At 40.1% G+C, this 13,113-nt stretch overlaps 1 pseudogene; it reads right to left on the reverse strand.

Moving 5' to 3' along the window:
- Positions 1–6,205: 6,205 nt before the first annotated feature.
- On the reverse strand, positions 6,206–6,960 carry LOC119240295 (olfactory receptor 7A10-like; annotated as a pseudogene).
- Between the last annotated feature and the right edge of the window lie 6,153 nt (positions 6,961–13,113).

Below are 13,113 nucleotides of genomic sequence, written 5' to 3' on the forward strand. Positions count from 1 at the left end.
CTGTAAGTCTGGTTTATTTCTGGGGACTTGATTCTATCCCATTGTTCTCTCTGTCTGTTATCCTCCCCATACCATTTTAATTATCCAGTATTGTTTTAATTATTACAGCTTTATAGTATAGTTTGAACTCTGGTATTGTAATAGTGACATTTTTTTCTTTTTTCAAAGAGTTGCTTTGCTATCCAGGGTCTTTGTGGTTCCATATGAATTTTAGTGATATAGGTTTTATTTCTTAAGGTGTACCACAACCTCGCCAACATTTGTTGTTGCTAGTTTTTTTAATATGTGCCATTCTCACTGGTGTGAGATGGTATCTCATGGTAGTTTTGATTTGCATTTCCCTGATGACAAGTGACGGTTGAACATTTTTTCATAAGCCTGTTGGCCATTTGCATTTCCTCTTCAGAGAAGTTTCTTTTTAGCTCTTCTGCCCATTTTTTGACTGGATTATTTTCTTTGTTGTTGTTGAGACTCATCAGCTTTTCGTAGATTTTTGTGATCAGTCCTTTATCATTAGTGTTGGGTGCAAAAATTTTCTCCCACTCAGTGGGGTTTCTCCTTGTTTTGGTTATTGTCTCTTGTGCTGTGCAGAAGCCCTTTAATTTGATGTAGTCCCAGCTGTTTATCTTTGCCTTCACTATCACTGCTTTGGGTGATGTGTCTGTAAAGATGTCTTTGATGTGCATATCCCGTAGTGTTTCACCTATATTTCCTTCTATGTATTTTATGGTTTCAGGTCTTATGTCTAGTTCTTTAATCCAATTTGAGTTGTTTTTTGTGCATGATGTGAGGTAGTGGTCAAGCTTCATTCTTTTGCATGTAGCAACCCGGTTTTCCCAGCACCATTTATTGAACAAACTTTCTTTACTCCAATGCATAGTCTTTGCTCCTTTGTCAAAGATTAGTTGACCATAAATCTGTGGGTTTATTTATGGATTTTCTATTCGATTCCATTGGTCTGTGTGTCTAGTCTTGTTCCAATACCATGCAGTTTTGATGATTATGGCTTTGTAGTATAGTTTGTAGTCTGGGAGTGTGATGCCTCCATTCACTTCTTTTTTTTCAGGTGAGCTTTGGCTATTCAGGATTTTTGGTGATTCCATATGAATTTCATCAACAATTGTTCTATTTCTTTGAAGAATGTCATTCAAATTTTGATTGGAATAGCATTGAATCTGTAAATTGCTTTTGGTAGGATGGCATTTTAATAATGTTAATTCTTCCAATCCATGAGCAGGCGATATCTTTCCATTTCTTTATGTCTTCTTCTTTTTTCTTTTAGCAGTTTTTTATAGTTTTCCTTGTATAGTTCCTTTACCTCTTTTGTTAGGTTTATTCCTAATTGATATTTTTTGTTTCAATAATAATTATAAAAGGGATGGGTTCTTTTTGATTTCTTCTTCTTCAGATTTATTGTTTGTATATAGGAAAGCTACTGATTTTCGCGTGTTGATTTTGTATCCTGCCACTTTACTAAACTGATTTATTAGTTGGATTAGTTTTTCTGTGGAGTTTTGGGATTCTCTATGTGTATTATCATATCATCTGCAAACAGTGATAGTTTAACTTCTTCTTTTCCTATTTGGATTCCTTGGATGTCTTTCTCTTGTCTTATTGCTCTGGCTAGGACATCCAGTATTATATTGAAAAGCAGTGGTGAGAGTGGACATCCTTGTCTTGTTCCAGATCTTAACGGAAATGCTTTCAGCTTTTTGCCATTGAGAATGATACTGGCTGTTGGCTTGTCGTATACGGCCTTTATGATGTTGAGGTATGTTCCTTGTATCCCAAGAATTTCAAGGGCTTTTACCATGAATGTGTGTTGCACTTTGCCAAAAGCTTTCTCAGCATCTATTGATATTATCATGTGGTTTTTATATTTCTTTTTGTCGATGTGTTGGATAACGTTGATTGATTTTCAGATGTTGAACCATCCTTGTGTCCCTGGAATGAATCCTACTTGGTCGTGGTGAATTATCTTATGGATACACTGTTGGATTCTGATAGCTAAAATTTTATTGAGGATTTTTGCATCAGTGTTCATTAGAGAGAATGGCCTGTAGTTTTCTTCTTTTGTGTTGTCCTTGTTCGGTTTTGGTATTAGTGTAATGTTGGCTTCATAGAACGTGTTTGGTATTGTCCCTTCCTTCTCAATTTTTTGGAAGAGTTTGTGAAGGATAGGCACTAATTCGTCTCTGAATCTTTGGTAGAATTCATTTGTAAATCCATCAGGTCCTGGGCTTTTGTTTTTGGGAAGGTTTTTGATTACCATTTCAATTTCGCTGCTTGTAATTGGTCTGTTTAGGTGTTCTATTTCTTCTTTATCTAGCTTTGGGTGATTGTAGAGTTGTAGGAATTTGTCCATCTCCTCTAGATTGTTGATTGTTTCCATATAACTGTTCATAGTAGTTTCTGATTATTCTTTTGTTTTCTGCTGTGTCCATCGTGATTTCTCCTTTTTCATTTATGATCCTGTTTATTTGTGCTCTCTCCCTTTTTTCCTTTGTGAGGCTGGCTAGGGGTTTGTCTATTTTATTTATTTTTTCGAAGAACCAGCTTTTGGTTTCCTTGATCTTTTGGATTGTTTTTTTAGTTTCGATTTTATTTATTTCTCTTTTGATTTTTATTATTTCTTTTCTTCTACTGGTTTTGCATTTTTGTTGTTGTTGTTGTTGTTCTTGTTCTTTGAGCTTTGAGATTAGGTTGTTTCTTTGAGTTCTTTCTTGTTTCTTGATGTGAACCTCTATTGCCATATATTTTCCTCTTATTACTGCTTTTGCTGCATCCCATACATTTAGGAAATTGGTGTCCTCCTTGTCATTCAACTCAAAGTACTTTTTAGTTTCTTCTTTGATCTCCTCATTAGTTCAGTGGTCTTCCAGTAGTGTGGGTTTCAATCTCCATGAGATAGGAGAGTTCCTTGCCTTCTTTTTATGGTTTATTTCTAGTTTTATACCTTCATGGTCAGAGAAGATGGTTGGTATGATTTCAATCTTGGTGTATCTGTTGATGTTTGTCTTGTGTCCCAGTATGTGATCAATCCTGGAGAATGAGCCATGTGCACTTGAGAAAAATGTGTACTCAGATTTTTTTGGGTTTAGTGTTCTATAGATGTCTGCTAAGCCCAAGCACTCTAGATCCTTATTTAGAGCTTTAGTGTCCTTACTTATTTTTTGTCTTGTTGATCTATCCATTGTTGATAGTGGTGTGTTGAAGTCTCCTACTACATATGTGTTTTCTCTGATGTCTGTTTTCAGAGATGACAATAGTTGTCTGATATATTTTGGTGCTCCTTCGTTTGGTGAGTATATGTTAATGAGTGTTATTTCTTCTTGAAGTATTGCCCCCTTGATCATAATGTAGTGGGTGTCTGGGTCTCTTTTTACCCTTTTGAGTTTGAAATCTGTTTTATCTGATATAAGTATAGCTGGTCCTGCTTTCTTTTTTTGGTCCGTTTGCTTGTAGGATTGTTTTCCATCCTTTAACTTTGAGTTTGTTTTTTATCTTTTGTAGCTAAATATGTTTCCTGGAGACAGCAAAAGATTGGGTTTTGTTTCTTAATCCAGCCTGCAACTCTGAGTCTTTTTATTGAAGAGTTTAGTCCATTTACATTTAGAGTTAATATTGATATGTCAGCATCTGTATTTGCCATTGTGTTTCTCTTTCCTCTGATTTTATTTATTTATTCTTTTAATAACTTTTTTTATTGGCTTCTTCCGTTCTTATTCATCCCTCTGTTGGTTCTGGCTTTAGGACTCCTTGCAGTATTTTTTGGAGTGGGGGTTTAGTCGTAATGAAATTCCAGAGTTTCTGTTTATCTGGGAAGGTCCTTATTCTTTCTTCATAGAGGAAGGAAAACTTTGCAGGATAGAGTATTCTTGGTTGGCATCTGTTTTCTTGGAGTCTGTTGACTATGTCCCTCCACTCTCTCCTTGCCCGTAGTGTTTCTTTGGAGAAGTCTGATGTCAGCCTGATTGGTTTTCCTTTGAATGTTACCTGTTTCTTCCCTCTTGTCAGCTTCATTATTTTTTCCTTGTCTTGGATTCTTGGGAGCTTTACTATTATGTGTCTTGCTGTATTTTTCCTTTCATCATGGAAGTTTGGTGTTCTTCTTGCTTCTTGTATGTCTGTCTTCAGCTCCTTCTTCACGTTTGGGAAGTTCTCTTCAATTATTTCCTTGAATATTTTCTCTGTTCCTAGGTTTCTCTCCTCTCTTTCTGGGATTTCTATAACTCTTGTATTTCCTTTCCTCATGGAGTCAGATAGTTCCCAAAGTCTTTCTTCAGACTTTTTCATTCATAGTTCTCTTTCCTTTTCTGTTTAGGTTCCTTTTACTTCTGTGTCTTCGAGAGTGCATATTCGTTCTTCCATTTCCTCTATTCTGTTATCACTGCTTTCCCCAGCATTCTTTGCCTCTTCTGTTAATCCTTTGATCTCATGCATTTCCTTCATTTCCCTCCTTAGGGACTCAATTTCGTTCTTCTGAACGTTGTTTCCCTTAATGACTTCCATCATTTTTTTCATCACAGCAATTTTAAATTCTCTTTCTGGAAGGCTCAGAAGTTCTTCCAAGTCACTGTCATTGCAAGCTGGTGGGTGGCTTTCTTTCTGTGGTGTGTCTTTTTCCTGAGGAGTCGCTAGGTTGCATGTAGTTTTTCTTCTCCCTGCTGCCTGTTTTTTAATTTGCCCTATGCTTTGGGACCCTGCATCATTGGTACTGGCCAGCATCTTTTTGGTGTGCTTTTTCTGGGGTTTTGGAAACTGGTGATGAAAACGAGTCAAATACTGTTATGCCAGAAGTCTAGTGAGGCAGTGGTACTTTGAATATGTTAATGGTCATTGTCACAGAATATCTCCTCCTTCTATGTTTAACTCCAAAGGTGTGTCTTGAAGTTCCACAGACTTCCCTGGTGGGGGGGCAGCTGGATTGCACTCTGGGTTCCAAGTTGCTGGATCCCCCTCTGGGCTCCGACTTCCTGACAGGTGGTGCCATGCTTGTGGGCGCCTTCAGCTCACCTCTGACTATGCAGGGAACTTCTCCCTGTTTCAAGTAGTCTTTATTGAAGTAAGATCCCTCTTCTAAATGGCGAGTCGGAGACGCACTTTCCTGCATGTGCAGTCTGCCCCGGCCTTGCATGCCCGCTCCTCCTCTGGCCTCGGATTGCTGGCCAGAAGAGGCCTGGCATGGGGGAACTTCCCAGCTCACCTCTGGCTCTGTGGGGAGCCTTCTGCTGGTTTCAAGCAGTCTTTATTGAAGAAAGGTCTGTATTCTAAGATGGCGAGTAGAGACGCACTCTCCTGCGCTCCCGGTCTGCCTGGCTGTGTGTGCCCGCTCCACCAACACCCAAATTTTAAAGTGAAAATGACCTACACCTTGACACCCCACTGGTAAATTATAAGGAAAATGAAAAATGAAAAGCATTTATAGAGGCCTGAAGGAAAGAGAATTTGCAAAGGCTTCCAAATTAGGCTTTCCTCAGATTTTTCCCTAATCACACTCCAGGAAAGGAAAGGAAGGAAGTGCTCATAATCCTAAATACAAAGACTTCCAACAAAAAATACTCTACCCAGCAAAATTATTCAAATGTGAATGTGAATAAAAGCTTCCCCAGGCAGAGAACCCAATGGAGTTAATTACCATCAGGTCTCCCTGCCTCACCATAATGCTGAAATGAGTTCTTCTACAAGAAAACATGAAGAAACAAAGCCTCGTGCAAAATGACATGAACAGGAATATTGTGGGTCAACAACAAATCACCAATGGAAGTAAGGAAAGGACAGAAGTAGGGACAGTGAATATTAGCCCTGGACACACATGGGTACTGTGATATGACAAGATTTTTCTGCAGATGATTTGTAAGTTGCTTGTTTTTACCCAATATAGTGATATATATTTTTCCTCTATTTTTATTATTTTGTAACTACCAATTTCCTGTATTAAACATTTCACTAAAGGAAAACTCACGGACACTATACTTTTCTTAATACTGAACCCAGCATACACAACAGTTAAAAATAATTAAGGAAATCAGAAAACATATTTATAATGTATAAAAATCTGATATCAAACTGTGTACATAAGACAAAGCACAAATTATCTCTCACTAACTGATCACAGGATCATGACTTAGTCCATGGACTGTGAGGCCTGCTGCTCTTGACCAGACAATCTGAGGGCAGAAACACCATCATGTTGGGCTGCTCTTCAGCTAAAGAGCCTCACCAGGGCCTGCTTTATGTCCCTGTTTCTGAGACTGTAGATGAAGGGGTTCAGCATGGGGGTGACCACCGTGTACATCAACAAGGCGATTGCACTGTCCCTGGAGTCCTGGGAAGCAGCAGAGCTGAGGTACACACCGAACCCCGTCCCGTAGAACAGGGAGACCACGGAGAGGTGAGACCCGCAGGTGGAGAAGGCTTTGTACCTGCCGCTTGCTGAAGAGATTTTCAAAACTGAGGACACCATCTTAGAGTAAGAGTAAAGGATGCCACTAAGAGGAATGATCCCCACAACCCCTGCTGATAAATACTATCACCAACCAGCTCATTGAGGAAGGTGTCAGAACAGGCAAGCTGGATCACCTGGTTCAGTTCACAGAAGTGAGGCATTTGCAGCTGTGAGCAAAAGGACAGTCGCAAAACCATTAAGCTGTGTAACAGAGAATGCAGAAGACTTAACACCCAGGATGCAAGAAGCAGGAGGCCACAGAACTAGAGGTTCGTGATGACCATGTAATGCAGGGGATGGCAGATGGCCACAAACCGGTCATAGGCCATGGCTGTCAGGAGGAAGGTGTCCAGTCCTCCAAAGAGTAAGAAGAAAAACATCTGGCTGAGACAGCCCGCATAGGTGATGACTTTGTTCTGTGACTGGATGTTCAGCAGCATCTTGGGGACGGTGGTGGAGGTGAAGCCGACGTCGGCAAAGGACAGGTTGGAGAGGAAGAAGTACATGGGGGTGTGCAGGTGGGGGTCCGTGACGATGGCCAGGATGATGAGGAGATTCCCAGTGACCGTGACCAAGTTCATGGCCAAGAATGCCCAGAAGAGGAGGGGCTGCAGCGAGGCCTCTTCTGAGAGCCCCAGGAGGGTGAACGCTGTGGCGTGGGTTTGGTTTCCTGGTGCCAGGTCGCTGGTGAGCCTGGGGGATGGAGACAGAAGTGATGTCATCTTAACCACAGCAGAGCTATCAGGAAATGAGTTTAAATGGGGGGATTTTATAATAAATACATTCAGTTAATAAATTTTATTTTATAGAGCCAGTACCTCTTTCCTGAAATTTCCAAGTCTCTTAATGACTCACCCTTTCTTTTTTTTTTAATTTTTTTTTTATAATAAATTTTATTTTTATATTCTCCATACAATGCAACCCCCTTGTTTTGACCCCAATGCCTCCCCTCCCGCCACCTATCCCCCACAGAGTGTCTCTGGTTCATGGTTTTTGTTGATTTTGATTTTCACTTTCTTATAGTTATTCAATTTCCTGGTCCCTTAGTTAAGTTTTCTAGATTCCTGCTATGAGTGAGACCATCTGGTATTTTTCTTTTTCTTTTTGGCTTATTTCGCTGAGCATGATCCCTTCCAGTGCCATCCATGTTGCTGCAAACTGCATGTGTTTATCTTTTTTGAATACTGAGTAATATTCCATGGTATATATGGACCACATCTTCTTGATCCAGGCATCTACTTTTGGGCATTTGGGTTGTTTCCAAAGCTTAGCTATTGTAAACAGTGCTGCTATAAACATAGGGGTGCAGGTGCTCTTTGGAGTTGATGTTTCTGTGTCCTTTGGGTAAATACCTAGGAGTGGAATTGCTGGATCCTATGGAAGCTCTATGTTTAGTAGGTCCAGAAATCTCCACACAGCTCTCCATAGTGGTTGGACCAGTTTGCACTCCCACCAGCAGAGCAGGAGAGTTCCTTTTTCTCCACATCCTCGCCAACATTTGTTGTTGCTAGTTTTTTTAATATGTGCCATTCTCACTGGTGTGAGATGGTATCTCATGGTAGTTTTGATTTGCATTTCCCTGATGACAAGTGATGTTGAGCATTTTTTCATATGCCTGTTGGCCATTTGCATTTCCTCCTCAGAGAAGTTTCTTTTTAGCTCTTCTGCCCATTTTTTGACAGGATTATTTTCTTTGTTGTTGAGTCTCATCAGCTCTTTGCAGATTTTTGTGATCAGTCCTTTATCATTAGTGTTGTGTGCAAAACTGTTCTCCCAGTTTGTGGGGTTTCTCTTTGTTTTTGTTATTGTCTCTTTTGCTGTGCAGAAGCTCTTTAATTTGATGTAGTCCCAGCTGTTTATCTTTGCCTTCACTATCACTGCTTTGGGTGATGTGTCTGTAAAGATGTCTTTGATGTGCAAATCCCGTAGTGTTTCGCCTGTATTTCCTTCTATGTATTTTATGGTTTCAGGTGTTATGTCTAGTTCTTTAATCCATTTTGAGTTGATTTTTGGACTCACCCTTTCTTTATGCTAAAAATAATTAGCCATTCTACATATAATGCAAACCTTTTTCCAAGTCAAAATTTTTGTTCAATATTTCCTGAGATTTTTTTAAAAGATTTATTCATTTATTTATACAAGATCCAGATTACAGGCCAGATGTGGGAGAGGGTGAGAGGATTCACCAGAGACAGAGCGGGGAACAGAACAGGCAGAGAGACCGAAGACACTGCTGAGAGCAGCAGCGGGCGAGACAGGAGAGGTCTGCTGTGCCACGTGAGACCCTCGCCGGCTGGCCGGGATCGAACCCGCACTGTAGAAGCTGCGGACAGCTTCACAGTGTGGTGTTCAACCGCCTGTACCACCAGGGAGGCCCTTCCTGAGATTTTATTTTAAATAGGTTTGACCAATTTATTATCCAAATCTCATTGGAGTCATGGGAAACAATCAGTGAGTCTGACATGGAAAACTCCTAGCCTTAGGGCTTGCCCAATGCCCGAGGGGTTAAGTCTAACACTAATACCATGATATGCTGAGTTGTATCCCTGGCCAGGGAGGTGACCCACATGGCACAGCAGTCCTCTCCTGGTTTGCCAACTGCTCCCTCCAGCAGTATATTTCAGTAGATTGCTTTGTCGTGCTCCCAACTCTGTCTCTGGTGAGTCTTCTCACCCCCTGCACCTCTGGCCCACACCCCAGTTCTTCTAGACATAAAAAATAAATAAATTAAAAAAAAATCCTAGCCCTAAGCAAGTGTTTTCCTAAGTATGTATGTCGTCTCGTAAATAAATTTTCATGTGGTGATTATTATTGTTAAGTGAAATAATGCAGTTGGATGAAGAGGTAGAATTTAGAAGAAATTGTATAATCACTTTTGATTATGAGACTTTGAACCAAAAAATGTGAAGTCAATGAATTTTTTTCACATGAAGGACATATCACGTGAGAACAATATAAGCATGAGTGGAACATTTGGATTTGGTAAATAGCCAGAAAAAGATGTAATACAGGAGTGTCCCTGGCAGTCAGAGATTGTAGAAGTAGGAGTGTGAAGGAGGGGGCGCTCCAGATTGGGGGTGAGATGACAGATGGCAGGAGGCCCAGACATCCTGCTGCCATGTGAAGTTCCTGCACATGATATTGTACATTTGCTGATCTTCTAGTGTGTAGATTGTGTTACATGTGCTGGCCTAAGTGTGTGTATTATGTATTACATGCATAAATGATCCATAATTTAATCACTCCATCAATTTCTTTCCCTCACAGTCTGTCTAAATTGTGAATGTTTGGTTACATAAGACAGCTTCATTGGGACAGCTGTCCAATCTGTGCTTCTCTTTACCTGTAATAAGGATTATTTCCCTTATTTCAGCCACACACACACTTTCTGATCCGTGATTAGGACACTTCGTCCTGTGCACTGAGACAGAGCTGAGAATTGTAAATCAAATCACTAAGGACAAGGGAAATAGGAAGTGTTTTACTTTTCAAAGAATCAGCTCTCCAGAATTGTTGTAAAGACAGTGGCTTTTTTTTCTGCATTGTAAGACACTGGATACCTATGAACAAAGAAACTTCGCTGTTGTATCCTTATTTATTCATTCATTTATTTATTTGTAACGGAGTTAATATTGGGGAACTCCCACCAGGTATTGAACCATAGTGCACTCACACTCACTCACCCATATTCCGCCACCCCAGAACATTGTGCTTCCATCCCTATTTTTCTTTCCCCTCCCTCCCCACTGACCTTCCCCCTTTGTGTCTCAGTTCTGTAGTCATCCATCAAGGTTAGTTTTTCAGTTTGTCTTAATCTGTTTTTATTTACTTTATACTCTACATAATGGTCACATCATCTGATATTTAACATTCTCAAAACACATTTTCACTTAGCATTATGGTTTCAGTTTCCATCCGTGTTGCCACAAATGGCATATGTTTATCTTCTTCATGGCTAAATAGTTTTCCACGGTGTATATACTACATCTTCTTGCTCTATTCATATGTTCGGAAGTTTCGGCTATAATATGTAGTGCTGCAATAAATGCAGGAGTGCAAGTTTTATTTCAAATTAATTTTTGAATTTTGTGACAGATGCCTCGGAGTTGAATTACTGGGCCATATGGCAGATCCATGTTTATTGCTGGTGCCACAGCAGTCTGTCCCTTTCCTCCATGTTATTTATTCCTGAGACCATCATATCCCACATGCGCTATTTCCTTGTGCTCAACCCTCTCTGTCATAACGTAACATCCACATGAGCTGGGACTTCACCTAGTTTGCTCACTTTTGTGACTTCATCATAGAGAACTAAGTCAAGGAACTGTAATTCGTAAAATAAATGGAATAGCGGGAAAAATAAAGCCTCGTCACATGCACCAGGATCAACATGAGTGCATTAAGCACAATGGAGCACGAATCTAAGACTTTGGAAGAATAGTCATAACAAGAACTTAATCACATCCACTGGTTCTCTAAAAAGTAAACTGGCAAAGACTTGAAAATGAAAATAGGAAATGACACTTATTCCAAAGCACTGAAAAATGCAGATCTAAAGCTCTCATTTCTCTCTAGATAAATAAAAATGGATTCCAATATGCTTGAGCAAAATATCATTTGTCCTTTGATACAGAAGAATGTGATCCAGGAGAGGGAAGGTGGGGGCTGTTTTTATGAACAAATTGGCTGCCCAGCGTCCCTTTGTCTCTCTTGTATGCAGAAGCTTTTCAGTTTATGTAGCACCACATGTGGCTTCCTGCTTTTCATGTCAAAAGGAAGTCATTGCCTATGCAAATACCAGAGAGTGCCTAATAGGTGTTTTCCAGAGGAGACACCTAGATGGGCAGCAAGCACATGAGGGGGTGCTCAGGATCACTCACCAGGGAAGTGTAAATCCAAGCAGGAGCTGTCACCTCACAGCTGCTGACAGAGCTCCCAGGGAGATGACCAAGGAGCACTGGCATGACCCAGGGAGCACTGGGAGTGGGGCTGTCAGTGGGTTAATAAACCGCATCTGCCATAGTTGAAAATAACTGGGATGCCTCCACATAGCAAAGATAGATTCCCCCATGATGTGTTCATACATGTGCAGAGGACATGGAAAAGCTGTCCGCACCCCTTGTTTACAGAGCAAAATTTAGAAATAAGCTACAAGTCCCTGAGTGGATGAATCAACAGTGTGTGCATATACAGATATAAAATAAGATGCACAATATATGTCTACGTTTGCTCTTAATTGTCCATAATAAATATTCATGGATTATGTAAAACATAAAATGTGTAATACACACCCAGGATACTGTGGTGTTGAAGGACAAAGTCTGTATGATAAAATGTCAGATAATATCCAGTCAAGAGAAAGAGGGACACCCTGACTTTTGCCGCTACACAAACGCCTAAGAAGATTCTGCTCCGTGATGGAGTCCAGAACTACAAACACTGGATGTCACTTGTGTGTGCGGTGCTGAAACAGACTTAAATGGTTACGTGGATGGGGTTGGGGGGATTTGGAAGAAGTTATTTCAGGACACACAGTTGAAGCTGCTGGATGAATCCGGTCTGGAAATCTACTGCTTATGGCGCAGTCAACAGTACTTTATTGTAACCTGCAAAGTTGTCAGAGATTATTTCTTAATCGTTTTGTGACAAAAATAAATATTAATTGTGTCTATTAACGGAGGTGTTAGCCAGTGTTACAGTGGTCATCCTATTGCAATATGTAAATATCAAATCAACATGTTTTTTGCCAACTTACAGTTTCATATCAATTAAATCTCAATGAAAAAACAACAGATCAAATCACAAAAGCGAGGAGACACAGTAATGAGGAAAAACATGTGACATATGAACACAATTTGTATAATAGCTTATTACTACTAAGAATGGGAAAAAACCTGGCTATGATTAAAATACATAGTGGGACACAATAAGACGGACTGAGGCCCACACAAAATTGAAAACTCTCAAACATTTTGCCCAACTAGCTGTCCATATATGGAAGATTTAAGTGCAAAGCATTTATTTTTAAAAACTCCAATTTTGTGTGTATATTTGAATTACAAACCAGAATGAAAACTCAAGCCACAGTAAGTAAATAAACTGCCAGAATGAGCGCAGTCAGCTTATAATTGAAAAAAGTAAAATGTTAACAAGCAAAACTTTGCGGATTTGCCAGTCATGGAATGGTGATAAAGTTAAACTCTTTAGATCCCCAACTGATATTAAATACAAAGTTTTACTTACGTGAGCACCTAATATGAGGGAAGGACTTACACACTGTTCGTCTCACCAAGTGCTGTGGAAGGTCATCTGCCCCCGTTGGTCTGGATCTAACACAGATCACCTGCTCGTACACCCCATCACTTCTCTTCCTCCCCTCTGCATTTAATACATGCTTCCTGCTGCCTCAACTCCAGACCTTCTTGGCTGGGTCCTAACTATGCTGGAACCATTTATGCCTCCCACTCCCCCTTCAGTGTTAACCAAACAGATTTTCCTTCCTGTCTCTTCACTGTCAGCACCATCTCTGTATTGTTGAGAGCAGTGCACAGTTTTGAGTCACAAATTAAGTAAATTTAATTATGAATTGAAGAGTCAGTCAAGCAAGAGAACAAGGGAACCTCTTGTCCCTGGGCCTGGCTTGATCTCTGTGACCTGAGGCAGAA

This window comes from Talpa occidentalis, unplaced genomic scaffold, assembly GCF_014898055.3.
Source record: "Talpa occidentalis isolate TD23 unplaced genomic scaffold, MPIMG_talOcc4v2.1 talOcc4.12, whole genome shotgun sequence".
NCBI classification, from domain to species: Eukaryota; Metazoa; Chordata; class Mammalia; order Eulipotyphla; family Talpidae; genus Talpa; species Talpa occidentalis.